The sequence below is a fragment of the Pan troglodytes genome, chromosome 3, assembly GCF_028858775.2.
Source record: "Pan troglodytes isolate AG18354 chromosome 3, NHGRI_mPanTro3-v2.0_pri, whole genome shotgun sequence".
NCBI lineage: Eukaryota > Metazoa > Chordata > Mammalia > Primates > Hominidae > Pan > Pan troglodytes.
Window position 1 is genome coordinate 182,531,940 of NC_072401.2, and position 17,093 is coordinate 182,549,032.

At 40.1% G+C, this 17,093-nt stretch overlaps 1 protein-coding gene across 19 annotated transcripts in view; it reads left to right on the top strand.

Annotated features, from left to right (window-relative positions):
* The window catches only part of TENM3 (teneurin transmembrane protein 3), a 2,732,592-nt gene that overhangs the window by 801,314 nt on the left and 1,914,185 nt on the right, over positions 1-17,093 (top strand). The window lies entirely within an intron of this gene.

Sequence of the window (17,093 nt, forward strand, 5' to 3'; positions counted from 1 at the left end):
CTTTGTCACTTCCTTTTCATTAATGTAATTACTTGGGAATTATCTCTATTCCAAATTGAATAGGGAAATATGCTGCAGGCTCTTTGCTCATTTAGGAATTACAGCAATTTAAGATATGAGGTTTCAAATGGAAAATCTCTTTGAAAGGAGAAGATGTGATTCGTTTGCACAGGTATCTGTTTCACTGAAATTTTTAGAGAGAAAAAAATGTGTTCAACATACTGAGTTCTTGATCTTTAAAATAGTTCAGATTTCTGTTATCTTGTCTACTTGGATTGCTGGTGAGTGTTCAGTCTGGCTCTGCCCTGGCTTCTGTTCCCTACTAATACCATTTCCTGACTGGCTTCTTGATTCAACAATTAAACTCTGGTAATATTCGTGCCCAGTGATCTGTACCTTTACATGGCATCCTGGGCCATTACAATATCTTTCATGATTACAATAAATTAAATTTTGTTTTTTGTAGAATAGATAACGATGATTATGCTTACAAAATACCTACATGGCTCATTCAGAGATGTGCTGTATTACAAAAGAAATGACTTTCTATTTTGGGGATTATAACTTTGCTATTTGATTAATATAGCTGGAAATAAGGGTTTTGGTAATAAAGTATTTTAATTTTTAGAGAGAATTAGCTGTATAAGAGCCTAAACAGAATATAAAATTATTGGCAAAATAAATAACTCAAACTACTTCTCTTACTGTGGGCAGGGAAGATAAGAAAGGGCAGAGAAAATACCCTCATAAACAAGAAGTATGAAGAAATTCATCTCTTTTGTTTAAGGCTTAATTGCCTTTTAATTGTCTCATCTCCTCATTCCATTTCTTTTATTATTATTATTATACCTTAAGCCCTGGGATACATGTACAGAACGTGCAGGTTTGTTACACAGGTATACATGTGCCATGGTGGTTTGCCGCACTCATCAACCCATCATCTACATTAGGTATTTCTCCTAATGCTATCCTTCCCATTGCCCCCCAACCCCCAACAGCCCCAGTGTGTGATGTTTCCCTCCCTGTGCCCATATGTTCTCGTTATTCAACTCCCACTTATGAGTGAGAACATGTGGTGTTTGGTTTTATGTTCCTGTGTTAGTTTGCTGAGAATGATGGTTTCCAGCTTCATCCATGTCCCTACAAAGGACATGAATGAACTCATTGTTTTTCATGGCTGCATAGTATTCCATGGTGTATATGTGCCACATTTTCTTTATTCAGTCTAACATTGATGGACGTTTGAGTTGGTTTCAAGTATTTGCTATTGTGAACAGTGCTGTAATAAACATACATGTGCATGTGTCTTCATAGTAGAATGATTTATAATCCTTTGGGTATATAGCCAGTAATGGGATTGCTGGGTCAAATGGTATTTCTAGTTCTAGATCCTTGAGGAATTGCCATACTGTCTTCCACAATGGTTGAACTAATTTACACTCCCACCAACAGTGTAAAAGCATTCCTATTTCTCCACATACTCTCTAGCATCTGTTGTTTCCTGACTTTTTAATGATCGCCATTCTAAGTGGAGTATGATGATATCTCATTGTGGTTTTGATTTGCATTTCTCTAATGATTAGTGACAATGAGCTTTTTTTAATATGTTTGTTGGCCGCATAAATGTCTTCTTTTGAAAAGTGTCTGTTCATATCCTTCACCCACTTTTTGATGGGGTTGTTTTATTCTTGTAAATTTGTTTAAGTTCCTTGTAGATTCTCGATATTAGCCCTTTGTCCAGATGGATAGATTGCAAAAATTATCTCCCATTCTGTAGGTTGCCTGTTCACTCTGATGATAGTTTCTTTTGCCGTGCAGAAGCTCTTTAGTTTAATTAGATCCCATTTGTCAATTTTGGCTTTTGTTGCAATTGCATTTGTGTTCTAGTCATGAATCTTTGCCCATGCTTATGTCCTGAATGGTATTGCCTAGGTTTTCTTCTAGGGTTTTTATGATTTTAGGTCTTAGGTTTAAATCTTTAATCCATCTTGAGTGAACTTTTGCATAAGGTGTAAGGAAGGGGTCTAGTTTCACTTTCTTGCATATATCTAGCCAGTTTTCCCAACATCATTTATTAAATAGGGAATACTTTCCCCATTGCTTGTTTTTGTCAGGTTTGTCAAGGATCAGATTGTTGTAGATGTGTGGTGTTATTTCTGCGGCCTTTGTTTTGTTCCATTGGTCTATCTGTTTTGGTACCAGTACCATGCTGTTTTGGTTACTGTAGCCTTATAGTATAGTTTGAAGTCAGGTAGTGTGAAGCCTCCAGCTTTGTTCTTTTTGCTTAGGATTGTCTTGGCTATACGAGCTGTTTTTTGGTTCCACGTGAAATTTAAAGTAGTTTTTTCTAATTCTGTAAAGAAAGTTAATGGTAGCTTGATGGGAATAGCATTGAGTCTGCAAATTACTTTGGGCAGTATGGTCATTTTCACAATATTGATTCTTCCTATTCATGAGCATGGAATGTTTTTCTATTTGTGTTCTGTCTTATTTCCTTGAGCAGTGGTTTGTAGTTCTCTTTGAAGAGTTACTTCACATTGCTTGTAACTTGTATTCGTAGGTATTTTATTCTCTTTGTAGCAATTGTGAATGGGAGTTTGCTCATGATTTGGCTCTCTATTATTGGTGTACAGGAACGCTTGTGATTTTTGCATATTGATTTTGTATTCTGAGACTTTGCTGAAGTTGCTTATCAGCTTAAGGAGTGACTGGGCTGAGATGATGGTGTTTTCTAAATATACAATCATGTCATCTGAAGAGATAACTTGACTTCCTCTTTGAATATTCTTTATTTCTTTCTCTTGCCTGATTCCCCTGGCCAGAACTTCAAATACAATGTTGGATAGGAGTGGTGAGAGTGGGCATCCTTGTCTTGTGCCAGATTTTAAAGGAAATGCTTCCAGCGTTTGCCCATTCAGTATGATATTGGCTGTGGGTTTGTCATAAATAGCTCTTATTATTTTGAGATATGTTCCATCAGTACCTAGTTTATTGAGTGTTTTTAGCATGAAGGGGTGTTGAATTTTATTGAAGGCCTTTTCTGCATCTATTGAGATAATCATCTGGTTTTTGTCATTGGTTCTGTTTATGTGATGGATTATGTTTATTGATTTGCATATGTTTAACCAGCCTTGCATCCCAGGAATGAGGCCAACTTGATCGTGGTGGATAAACTTTTTGACGTGCTGCTGGATTCGGTTTGCCAGTATTTTATTGAGGACTTTTGCATCGATGTTCATCAGGGATATTGGCCTGAAATTTTCTTTTTTTGTTGTGTCTCTGCCAGGTTTTGGAATCAGGATGATGCTGGCCTCATAAAATTAGTTAGGGAGGAGTCACTGTTTTTCTATTGTTTAGAATAGTTTTAGAAGGAATGGTACCAGCTCCTCCTTGTACCTCTGGTAGAATCTGGCTGTGAATCCATCTGGTCCTGGGCATTTTTGGCTGGTAGGCTATTAATTACTGCCTCAATTTCAGAACTTGTTACTGGTCTATTGAGGGATTCGGCTTCTTCCTGGTTTAGCCTTAGGAGGGTGTATGTGTCCAGAAATTTATCCATTTCTTCTAGATTTTCTAGTTTATTTGTGTAGAGGGGTTTATAGTATTCTCTGATGTTAGTTTGTATTTCTGTGGGAATAGTGGTGATCTCCCCTTTATCATTTTTTATTGTGTCTATTTGATTCTTCTCTCTTATTAGTCTGGCTAGCAGTCTATCTATTTTGTTAATCTTTTCAAAAAAACAGCTCCTGGATTCCTTGACTATTTGAAGGGTTTTTCGTGTCTCTGTCTCCTTCAGTTCTGCTCTGATCTTAATTATTTGTCTTCTCCTTTTTGAATTTGTTTGCTTTTGCTTCTCTAGTTCTTTTAATTGTGATGTTAGGGTGTTGAATTTTTATCTTTCCTGCTTTCTCCTGTGGGCATTTAGTGCTATAAATTTCCCTCTAAACACTGCTTTCGCTGTGTCCCAGAGATTCTGGTACGTTGTGTCTTTGTTCTCATTGGTTTCAAGGAACTTTGTCATTTCTGCCTTAATTTCATTACTTACCCAGTAGTCATTCAGGAGCAGGTTGTTCAGTTTCCATACAATTGTGCAGTTTTGAGTGAGTTTCTTAATCTTGAGTTCTAATTTGATTGCACTGTGGTGTGAGAGACTGTTATGATTTCCATTCTTATGCATTTGCTGAGCAGTGTTTTACTTCCAATTATGTGGGTCAATTTTAGAATAAGTGTGATGAGGTGCTGAAAAGAATGTATATTCTGTTGATTTCAGGTGCAGAGTTCTGTAGATGTCTATTAGGTCTGCTTGGTCCAGAGCTCAGTTCAAGTCTTGAATATCCTTGTTAATTTTCTGTCTCGTTGATCTGTCTAATATTGACAGTGGGGTGTTAAAGTCTCTCACTATTATTGTGTGGGAGTCTAAGTCTGTTTGTAGGTCTCTAAGAACTTGCTTTATGAATCTGGGTGCTCCTGTATTGGGTGCATATATATAGGATAGTTAGCTCTTCTTGTTGCATTGATCCCTTTATTATTATGTAGTGCCCTTCTTTGTCTTTTTTGATCTTTGTTGGTTTAAAGTCTGTTTTATCATAGACTAGGATTGCAACTTCTGTGTTTTTTTTTTTTGTTTTTTTTTTTTTTTGCTTTCCATTTGCTTGGTAAATATTCCCCCTTGCCTTTATTTTGAGTCTATGTGTGTCTTTGCATGTGAGATGGGTCTCCTGAATACAGCACACCGATCCTTTGGAGGAGAAGGGGCATTCTGGTTGTTGGAATTTTCAGCCTTTTTATGCTGATTTTTCCTCATCTTCATGGATTTATCTACTTTTGGTCTTTGCTATTGGTGACCTTTGGATGGAGTTTTTGCATGGTCATCCTTTTTGTTGACGTTGATGCTATTGCTTTCTGTTTGTTAGTTTTCCTTCTAACAGTCAGGCCCCTCTTCTGCAGGTCTGCTGGAGTTTGCTGGGGGGCCACTCCAGACCCTCTTTGCCTGGGTATCACCAGCAGAGGCTGCAGAACAGCAAAGATTGCTGCCTGCTCCTTCTTCTGGAAGCTTCGTCCCAGAGGGACACCCACCAGATGCCAGCTCGAGCTCTCCTGTAAAAGGTGTCTGTCGACCCCTGCTGGGAGGTGTCTCCCCATCAGGAGGTGCAGGGGTCAGGGACCCACTTGAAGAGGCTGTCTGTCCCTTAGCAGAGCTCAAGCACTGTGCAGGAGATCTCCTGAGCTCTTCATAGCCAGCAGGCAGGAATGTTTAAGTCTGCTGAATCTGGGCCCACAGCCAACCCTTCCCCCAGGTACTCTGTCCCAGGGAGATGGGAGTTTTATCTCTCAGCCATTGACTGGGGTTGCTGCCTTTCTTTCTGAGATTCCCTGCCCAGAGAAGAGGAATCTAGAGAGACAGTCTGGCTACAGCGGCTTTGTAGTACTGTGGTTGGCTCCGCCCAGTCTGAACTTCCAGGGGCTTTGTTTACACTGTGAGGGTTAAAGACCACCTACCCAAGCCTCAGTAATGAGGACGCCCCTCCCCACCACCAAACCCGAGCGTCCCAGGGCGACTTCAGACTGCTGTGCTGCCAGCGAGAATTTCAAGCCAGTGGATCTTAGCTTGCTGGGCTCCATGAGGGTGGGATCTGCTGAGCTAAACCACTTGGCTCTCTGGCTTCAGCCCCCTTTCCAGGGGAGTGAATGCTTCTGTCTCACTAGAGTTCCAGGTGCCACTGGAGTATGAAAAAAACACTCCTGCAGCTAGCGTGGCGTCTGCGCAAACGTCCGCCCAGCTTTGTGCTTGAAACCCAGGGCCCTGGTGGTGTAGGCACCAGAGGGAATCTCCTGGGATGCAGGTTGTGAAGACCACGGAAAAAGTGTAGTATCTGGGCCAGAGTGCACTGTTCCTCATGGCACAGTCCCTCACGGCTTCCCTTGCCTAGGGGAGGCAGTTCCCCAACCCCTGCACTTCCCAGAGGAGGCAACACCCCACCCTGCTTCTGCTTGCCCTCCGTGGGCTGCACCCACTGTCTAACCAGTCCCAGTGAGATGAGTCAGGTAACTCAGTTGGAAATGCAGAAATCACCTGCCTTCTGCTTTGGTCTTGCTGGGAGCTGCAGACCAGAGCTGTTCCTATTTGGCCATCTTGCCTGGGAACCCTCTCCTCATTCACAGAAATTCACTGCTGTAGAACTAAGTGCCGATCACCAGCAAGGATGCGTATTTTATAACATTGTAACTGGTTTAGTTCATTCTTCCAAGAAAATGTTTCTGGCATGTTTATATCTTCACATCATGTTTACATGCTTTCCAGGAACAATCGAATATAAATACATGTATGTATTTGCATATACACATGTGCACATACACGTATATATAAGCAAAATCATGTTGTTTTAGGACCCCCAAATAGGACGCTTTGAATACACAAAGAATTTTATTTATCTCTGTAGTATTCTAATTTTCTTTTTATGTCTAAATCCTCTGTCTCAGTTTGTTTTAATTATGTCATTTACTCATGGATTTAACAACTCTTGAGTGGATAGGTAGATGGTCTCATGCACCAGAAATGTAGGAGGGAATATTAAGTTCCTGTTCCCTAGTTGCCCGCAGGCTGCTGGTGGGAACATAAACATTTAACAATTTCAGTTCATTGTGGTAGAAGTCTGAATATAGTGAGTAGGAAGTAGAGAGGTGGGAAACCATGTCATCCTTGAGGGCTAAAGCAACATTTTCTGGAGAAGGCATTTCTTGAACCACAGAAGATGTATATAACTGAAATAATGGTGGTGGCGGCGGCGGCGGTGGTGGTGGTAGTGGTAGTGCTGTTTGTGTTTGTGTCAAAGTGGAGGCAAGGAGTGAAGGGTGAGGACTGGGAGGAAGAGGCTGTAGCAATATGGCTATATAGAAAAGGAAGGCTATGTATCTAGTACGTAGCAAGATCAAGATTACAGGAAAGCATTACATGCTCAAGGAGCATAGAATAAATGTTGCAGAGCGGCAGGAAATGAGAGAATTAGAGCAGAAAATTACCTGTGCTGAGGAGTTCGCATTTTATTTAATTTTTTCTCCAGAAAACAAAAGGCAGTCCTAGTGGATTTTACAACAGTTAGGAACATTGAAATTGCATTCAGGAAATACCAACTGAGCAGCAGTTTTGAAGAAGGATCAAGGAAGGTGGCGAGGAAGCAGCAGAAATGGAGATAGGAAAGCCAGTTAGGAAACTGTAGTAGTTGTTCCAAGAAATAAGTGATGATGGACTGATCAAAGGGAGTGATGTGGGGGTAGAGTAGAAAGATGAGAAAAACTGTAGCTTTGAACTGTGTAGACTGGGATATTTATTTCATTTATCTGTCCTGTTTGAAGTAGCAAACCTACAGTTCAATTACTGATTGGGAATCCACTGAAAATGGGAATGGGTTGAGGGAGAAGAGGGGCTAATTTTAAACTTAATAATTGCAAGAGCAGAAAGATATATTAATAATTGAATTTAGGGTCCTGAACGCTTTCTCTCGTTCCCTAGAGGTACTAGGAGTGATTGTGAAGCCCGGTTTAGAACCCAGGCAGAACCAGCTGGCTATCATGACTATGACCATTTGTCCCATCTCCCATATACTGTCCCACATGGTCATCACTAGCCTCATGTGACTATTAAAATTAATTTAAATTAAACAAATTTGCAAAGTCTTTACTTGCACTTGTCACATTTCAAATTCTCAAATGTCACATCTCAAATTCTCAATAGGCTACCTGATCGGTTGGCACAGATGTCACGACAGATCAGACCAGACAACACAATTCTAGATTGTTAGAGCACTCATGAAAGAATACAGTTTTGAATCACAAAATTAAACACACAGCTAAGTATATTTTTACATATATATCTTTCTAACACTTTTAGAAGTAGAGAAACTTAATGATCATATTTTCATTCCAGAGTCGGGTCTGGTAAATAACACCTGAATCTTAAATGAGAAAAATTTAACTCCTTGAGTTCATAATTCAAATATTTTTCTTTTTCCTCAGTATGAGGCATAACTAAAAGCTACCCTGGCTCCTATAATTGACAAAAATCCCATGTAACAAATCAAAGGGGCCTCTGTAGGACAAGACAGTTTTTTTCAAAGTATCTTATTTTCTTAATGTTTTTTTCAGAATCACAATTTCTGTTTTTAAATTCACTATTAAAATTCATTGATGCCGGCTGGGCGCGGTGGCTCATGCCTGTAATCCCAGCACTTTGGGAGGCCGAGGCAGGCAGATCACGAGGTCAGGAGATCGAGACCATCCTGGCTAACACGGTGAAACCCTGTCTCTACTAAAAATACAAAAAAAGAATTAGCCATGCGTGGTGGTGGGTGCTTGTAGTCCCAGCTACTCGGGAGGCTGAGGCAGGAGAATGGCGTGAATCCAGGAGGCGGAGCTTGCAGTGAGCCGAGATGGCGCCACTGCACTCCAGCCTGGGTGACAGAGCGAGACTCCGTCTCAAAAAAAAAAAAAAAAAAAAACCTCATTGATGCCAGCTCTCAGCAAAAGATAACACTTGAAATGACAGAATCTTATTACAGTGCAATTTCTAGTGCTCAGTGTGTAAAATATTGTTCACCACCCCTGACCCCTTAAAATATATGAGGCCACGGAAATCTAAAATGTCAATCTTTAATAACAGAGGTGCCAAATGATGGAATCTTTTATTTCTAAGGCAAATATACTTTGATCTTATAGGGAAAAATAAAGCTGCTTGCTATTTTAATTGCACACAACCTGAGTTCATTAAATGTTGTCTGTAGGTTAAGGGATGTTTTGCACCTGGTAGCATGCTCATTATAAACAGATTATTTGATGTTCCTTTACCCTTATTTGAAAATGAGATATTTAGGGGGAAGATCAGCTGGAAATAATGTAATGAAGGAAGGAGTGATAGCTAGGGTTAATTGATAACTCCATTCCTAGCCTATTCTTCACAGAACCCTCTCCATGATATCGTTTACTGGCTATAAGCTTTTTGCATTTGCATATTTGTCTAACACTATACATTTTATATGTATCACATCATCTTTCAGACCAAACAATTGTACATTGTACTCTTTTTTCATTTTTATATATATTTTTTGAGACAGAGTCTCACTCTGTCGCCCAGGCCAGAGTGCACTGGTGGGATCTCGGCTCACTGCAACCTCCGCCTTCCAGGTTCAAGCGATTCTCATGCCTCAGCCTCCCAAGTAACTAGGATTACAGGCATGTGTCACTGCGCCTGGCTAATTTTTGTAGTTTTAGCAGAGACAGGGCTTTACCATGTTGACCAGGCTGGTCTTGAACTGACCTCAAGTGATCCACCTGCCTCGGCCTCCCAAACATTGTACTCTCTCTTGTAATTGAAGAGAAGTTTACTAGTGCTTTTGTCTAATTCAATCCCAAAATTTTGAATTTTAATTCTCCTGTGTCAGAAATAGTTTCATGATTGTTCTCCTTGTTGATATATTCCTCTTCTTCCTATGCAAATTATTTTCATCATATCATTTTTTTCTTTTTTTTTTCTCAAAATCCTTCAGATGGCACATTCAACTTGCAGAATAAAGTTTTGCCCTTAGCCTAGCATGCAAAGCCCTTCTACCCTGTCCCAGTCTACAGCGATGTACACCTAGTCACTTCATAGATGCTTTACTACTGTTCTTCTAGTTATCTTCAACTTGGTAAGGACACTCACTCCTATGACTGCCTCCTCTCAGCCTTTCTTCTTTTTCTCTATTCCAAGCCCTTCAGCCTTCAAATCACGTTTTCAGGGAGCCCTAGTCTCTAATAGTCCAATTTCACCCAATATTCCTCACTTTTCATGGAGTTTATTAATTTGATACATCTAAATACTCCCTTGTGACCATTCTTGAAATGAAATTTAATTAATGATAAAGACTTATGTAAGTCTATTTGTCATGTCCCCCTTAGCTTGCTTGAGGGCAGTTGCCACGTAATAAACTTGTGAGATTGTATTGGCAAGGGTGCACTGTAAGTATTTGTTGATTGAGAATTCAAAGAACAGATAATTTAACTTGTGTGCCTGGCCAGTTCACTGATCCATACTGACCTTAGATGCAAAATAGACAGAATTAATGAAATATTGTTGTCCTTTTTATTGTGCTTAAGAATGCAGGGACAAGGGATTTTTGTCTTCGAATCTCCAAAGAGCTCTAAGATCCATAAATATTCATACTCTTTGTCGAAAGACCAGTCTGTTTCTAAACTAACATTTATGTGTTCATGCAGTTACTTTTGAAAAGAATGTGGATTTGTATTTACCTGGCTATAAATATTAAATCATCTGAAATAACTAGTTCTGTGTTAATTTAAAATGAAAATTTTATTCTGAGAGAATAAAAACAACATATTTTATTGTTTTAATCCCGTTTTTCAATAAAAAATGAGAGACTTTGCACCCAATGGAGACTTCACTTCAGTGACTTCAAAGCTAATGGCGGTACCCTTCAGAAGATCAACTTTTATGTTGAAAAATAACCACCACAAGGCAAAATATTTGTATTTGTAGGGATCCATTCCTTTGGATTAAAACAAGCAAAACAACACAAAGAGATAGATGAATCTAGATAATCAGAAAGATAGATGTCACCCTTCTTTCTCCTTTCCTGCTCTCACTATCCCAACACTCCTTCTGAATTATGCTTTGGTGCAAAAATCATTGTCCTATATGTATTTGTAAGAAATAGTTCTGTCACAGGATCCTAAAGGTATCACTTTGCCAGCTTGAAACCTCTGTGACCAGCAGCCCCTCAACTTGAGTTTTGCTCACACCCACTGGGCTCGTTTTACCTACTTGGTTCGACAGGCTGCGCTTGGCTTGTGCTACCAGCCTAGATCCTACAACCGCCAAGGATGAGCAAGGTGCGGAGTGGCAAAGGGGTGTGTGAGTGAGCAAACGTGGGGTCTAGCCACTGCCCACAGCCAGGCACTGACAGAGGTGCCGGCTCTGTATGAGGCTGCGGCTGTACCAGATGTACCACAAGTGGCCTCTGCTGTGGGCACCAGCATCTGGACAAGGAGAATGCAGTGGCACCCAAATGTCAGAGACACCAGGAACTGCAGAGCCCCAAAGAGAGTGTTACAGCATGTCACAGCCTTGGCTCAGGGAGCCCTAAGGTCTGGGCTCTCAGAAGGGGCACAGTTCTTCTCTCCTTCTTGTCACCTGCAGAGTGGCAAGGGGGTGGCGGGGGTGGGTGGGGTTGTTGCCAGGGGGTGTGGTTCAGCCCATTTGTGTTACAGCTCTTTCACTCCCAACACGCTGCTCTAGCCTGGGGCTCCTGGGCTGGCCAGCCCCACCACTGCTTCCCGTTATATGGGGCAGCTGCCTGGCAATGGTGGAAGGTGGGAGGGCTATAGTGTTAAAGCATCTCTGGCTCAGGAAATCCTGCGGTCTTGGCCCCCACAAGGATCACCACTCTTCTCTCCCACAGTCCAGGAGCGTGCTACCACCCACAGCTTGGTGAGCCAGCCAGGAACATGTTACAGCTCTTTTCAGCCCTGCTGTTTAATGGGTCCTGAGTTCTTGTCCCACATCCAGGAAGAATGAGGTTACATGGACAACTGGAGGGTGAGCAAGGCAGAGAGGAGCTTTATTGAGTGACAGAACAGCTCTCAGGAGACCCTAATTGGGAAGCTACTGTTTACAGGCAGGTCATCCCAACGAGTGTCTTGAGTCTGGCTGAGTCAGGGGTTTTTATAGGCTTAGAATGGAGAAAGTGCATCCTGATTGGTCCATGGATGGCCATTGGGTGGACCTGGAAAAGCACCACCTGATTGGCTGAAAGGCATCAATGAGGTTCTCACTTCCGGTATGAACTCTACCTTGAACTGGCAGCTTGGCCCTCAGGCTTCAGGTCATGCCTGGCTCGAAGGTGGGGTTTCACTGGGGACCCGCTCTTTCCTGCCTGGGAACCTGTCTACCTCCCACCACGATCAAGATGCCGTCCGTGGCACCCACTGAGGCTGTCCCTGCTGAGGAGCACCCACAGGCCTACGCAGAGCTGGCCTCAGTCCCCTGGCCTCCCTCCAATGCTCATTGGTGCCCACAGCCTAGAGGGGGCTGAGGCGGCAGGAGGCTGGTATGTCCGCACCACTGCAAGCATGCACACACCTAGCTGGGTCGTGACAGTGCCCAGGTTCGGCCACAACTTTGCTCCATGTTGGAGCAGGTGCCCAGAGTGGGGAGAGGCCAGGGAGTGGGAGCAGGCACTTCCGAACCTGCTGAAACAGGGGACTTCCCTGGTCCCCCAGTTAAGTATGCACAGGGCACAGGGATGCCCAGGTCTGAAGCTACAACTGGGCTGCTTAGGAGCATGGGCTCCCACCCCATCAACTCTGTAGGACACAGGGCTCCCACTGGGATCCCAGCCCACACCACCTCCGTGGAGCGCGCAGCCCCAGCCGCGCCTCTCACACTGTAGCTGGCATCCTTGCAACGGTTGCTCCAGACGGGCTGCCACTGCCATTAGCTCAATAAAATGGAATTCAGTATTTATTATGCAGATACTAGTTATGAAAAGAGGATTGGAGTCAGACATACCAGGCTTTAAATTTGGTCTCTGCTAATTTCTAGTCATGCAAACTTGGAAAAGTTAGGTAAGCATTTTGAGCCTCATATCACTTTCTTAGTAACAGTAATTACTTATCTTATACGGGGTTATAAAGATCAAAATAAGGTTGTATGAACCAGTTACTTAGGAACAGGTTAGTGTACAGCATGTCCTAAATAAAATGTCCATGCAGACATAACTGCAGTTGTTGCGGACATTGTTCACCTAGGAAAAGCTATGGAAGGAACTACTCTTGAGTCTCATTCCCAGGGTAGGGGTTCAAGTCCAGACCAGCCAGTCTAATGTTAATTTGGTTAATACCCTGTCTCCAGCAGCTTTCTGTAATTTTGTTTTCTCTTGGCTCCTATGAAAACACTGAGCCAAATTTTAACTCCCTCAAAGCAATAGTAGAAAGCTTTGGGGCATATAATTTTAGTTACTAAACCTGTCTTTTTCTTATTATTTAAAAATCCTATTTTATATATTGTTTACTTATATTTATATGTCAGATATTTATATTGTACATTTTCTAATTTTATACTTAATTTTGCTGAAAATTTTTACTGTTTTATAAGTGTCTAGGTTTTGGGTAAGAGATAAATAATTTATCTCTTACCTAGGTGTATAGAATATTGATTTTAAAAGTAGGCATTATTCTTTGTAAGTTTTATATATATATATATATATATATATAAAACAGTGAGGTTTGTGACAATTTGAGAAAACTCACAGGCAAATAACAGGAATATCAGAAAAATATCAAAAATTAAGAAATATCTTGAAACTAAGAAAAAGGTATGTTATAAATCCATAAAATATATGTAGACACTAGTCTATTTTATCATTTACTACATAAAATATACACATATCAATTATAGAAAGCTAAAATTTATCAAAACTTACGCACACAAACATAGACCATACATGATGTCATTGCAGTCAATGTAAGGCTTCTGTCAATGGTAGGCTATTAGTAGGTAAGTTTTTAAGGAGTCAAAAGCTGGATGCAAATTTCCAACTGTGCAAAGAGGTCAGAGCCCCTAACAGCTGAATTATTCAAGGGTCAACCATAGCTGGAAATGTGGATTACAAAGTACCTTCTTCAATGCGATGGACCACTGAGGGCTCATATTTATTCTTAGATTAGCTGTCTTGATATGTCCTTGTATGCTAAGAACCTATAGAATTCCAAATCTGCAAATAGATACATACAAACCTTCTGAAGTATTTTATTCGCCCAATTCAAGAAACATATTCTTCATTAAAATTTCCACACCTTTAGTCTGTTTTGTGTTCTTTTATAATGTAAATGATGAATTTATTGATAATGCCTAGCAGAGTGTGAAATTTCTATTGTGAATAATATAGTCTAAGCATAATCAAAACTGTAATAGGGAAAATGCTGTCCTTCTAGTTGCTAGGGTACTGGCTGGGAGTATAATAAGCACAGATGATAATGATATAATTTTATGCCAGTCAGCTGATAAGTGATGCCAACTTACTGTAATAATCATTTTGTAATATATTAATATAGCCATCAATAACCTAAAGCTTTGTAAAACTTTAATTTCTAGATCTAAGAAGAAAATGTGTATACTTTATATTGACCATATTTCTAGATATGAGAATAAGTCAATAATATTGATGCAATTGTATGTTTTCCTATTTTCCATTAGAATGTTTCTAACATACTGCATGAAAATTAAGGATTCATAATTTCATTATATTTTCAGTATATTTAGAAAACTTAAGTATGATTAACGAAATAAAGACCTAAGAATTCCAAACATCATTTTAAAGTCTTGATTTATTAATTTTGTTTGCCCTGTTAGAATTCTTCACAAGGCATTCTTATGTTAAATAAATTATTGGGGTATTGTAATTTAAATTATAAATTTAGTTTAAAAAGAAAAACACATAAAGGCATTTGGCCAAGAATAATCTTGTTATTGTTGCTGAGAAAGTCTAATTTATTTAAGGTCACAAAATCAAAGTTTTTACGACCAGTCTCTTTTCTTTCCAGTAAGCAAATAACAATTTGACTCCTTTTTGGGGAAGGAATACTGGAGAACTTGTCTCAGTAAGTCTTTCCTATTGCTATTTTTAAAATAAAAGCTATAGCATTATCTTTGTTTTCACTAGCTCCTACATTAAAATCCATAAGTCATTGTACGTTGAGTAACAGTACTTAAAAAAAAATTCAAATCAGCATATTTCAAGTATTAGATTTTAGGCAAGAATTACTACTTTTTTTCCCCATAAGTTATTGGGGTACAGGTGGTATTTGGTTACATAAGTAAGTTCTTTAGTGGTGATTTGTGAGATTTTGGTGCACCCATCACCCGAGCAGTATACACTGCACCATATTTGTAGTCTTTTATCCCTCGGCCCCTCCCAGTCTTCCCCCCAAGTCCCCAAAGTCCATTGTATCATTCTTATGCCTTTGCATCCACATAGCTCAGCTCCCACATGTCCATGAGAACATACGATGTTTGGTTTTCTGTTCCTGAGTTACTTCACTTAGAATAATAGTCTCCAGTCTCACCCAGGTCACTGCAAATGCTGTTAGTTCATTCCTTTTTATGGTATTCCATCATATACCAGTTTTTTATCCACTCGTTGATTGAAGGGCTACATTAGGGTTGGTTCCATGATTTTGCAATTATGAATTGTGCTTCCACAGACATGTGTGTGCAAGTATCTTTTTCAAATAATGACTTCTTTTCCTCTGGGTAGATACCCAGTAGTGGGATTGATGGATCAAATGGTAGTTCTACTTTTAGTTCTTTAAAGAACCTCCACACTGTTTTCCATAGTGGCTGTGCTAGTTTACATCCCCACCAGCCGTGAAGAATGGTTCTCTGTTTGCCGCATCCACACCAACATCTGCTGTTTTTTGATTTTTTTATTATGGCCATTCTTGCAGGAGTATGGTGGTATTGCATTGTGGTTTCAATTCACATTTCCCTGATTGTTAGTGATGTTGAGCATTTTTTCACATGTTTATTAGCCACTTGTATATCTTCTTTTGAGAATTGTTCATGCCCTTAGCACACTTTTTGATGGGGTTGTTTGTTTTCTTTCTTGCTGATTTGTTTGAGTTCGTTGTAGATTGTGGATATTAGTCCTTTGTCAAATGTATATATGGTGGAGATTTTCCCCCACTCTGTGGGTTGTCTGTTTACTCTGCTGACTGTTCTTTTGCCGTGCAAAAGCTCTTTAGTTTCATTAGGTCCCAGCTATTTATCTTTGTTTTTATTGTGTTTACCTTTGGGTTCTTGGTCATGAAATCCTTGCCTAAGCCAATGTCTAGAAGAATTTTTGTAGTTTCAGGTCTTAGGTTTAAGGCCTTGATCCAGCTTGAGTTTATTTTTTTGCATAAGGTGAGAGATGAGGATCCAGTTTCATTCCCCTACATGTGGCTAGCCAATTATCCCAGCACTATTTGTTGAAAAGGGTGCCCTTTCCCCACTTTATGTTTTTGTTTGCATTGTTGAAGATCAGTTGGCTGTAAGTATTTGGGTTTATTTCTGGGTTCTCTATTCTGTTCCATTGGCCTATGTGCCTATTTTTATACCTGTACCATGCTGTTTTGGTGATTATGGTCTTAAAGTATAGTGTGATGCCTCCAGATTTGTTATTTTTGCTTAGTCTTGCTTTGGATATGCAGGCTCTTTTTTGGTTCCGTATGAATTTTAGAATTGTTTTTTCTAAACTTGTGAAGAATGATGGTGGTATTTTGATAGGGATCGCACTGAATTTGTAGACTACTTTTGGCAGTATGGTCATTTTCAAAATATTGATTCTACCCATCCATGAGCATGGGATGGGTTTCCATTTGTTTGTATCATCCATGATTTCTTTCAGCAATGTTTTTTTAGTTTTCCTTCTAGAGGTCTTTCGACTCCTTGGTTAGGTATATTCCCAAGTATTTTATTTTTTGCAACCATTGTAAAAGGGGTGGAGTTGTCAATTTGATTCTCTGCTTGGTCGCTCTTGGTGTATAGAAGAACTACTGATTTGTGTACATTAATCTTGTATCTGGAAACTTCGCTGAATTCTTTTATCAGTTCTAGGAGCTTTATGGAGGAGTCCTTAGGGTTTTCAAGGTAAACAATCATATCATCAGCAAACAGTGACAGTCTGACTTTCTCTTTACCGATTTGCATGCCCTTTATTTCTTTCTCTTGTCTGATTGCTCTGACTAGGGCTTCCAGTAGTATGTTGAAGAGGAGTGGTGGGAGTGGACATCCTTGTGTTGTTCCAGTTCTCAGAGGGAATGCTTTCAACTTTTCCCCATTCAGTATTATGTTGGCTGTGGGTTTGTCATAGGTGGCTTTTACTACATTAAGGTATGTCCCTTGTATGCCAATTTTGCTGAGAGTTTTACTCATAAAGGGAGGCTGGATTTTGTTGAATACTTTTTCTGCATGTATTGAGATGATCATGTGATTTTTGTTTTTAATTCTGTTTATGTGGTGTACCACATTTATTGACTTGTGTATGTTAAACCATCCCTGGTGT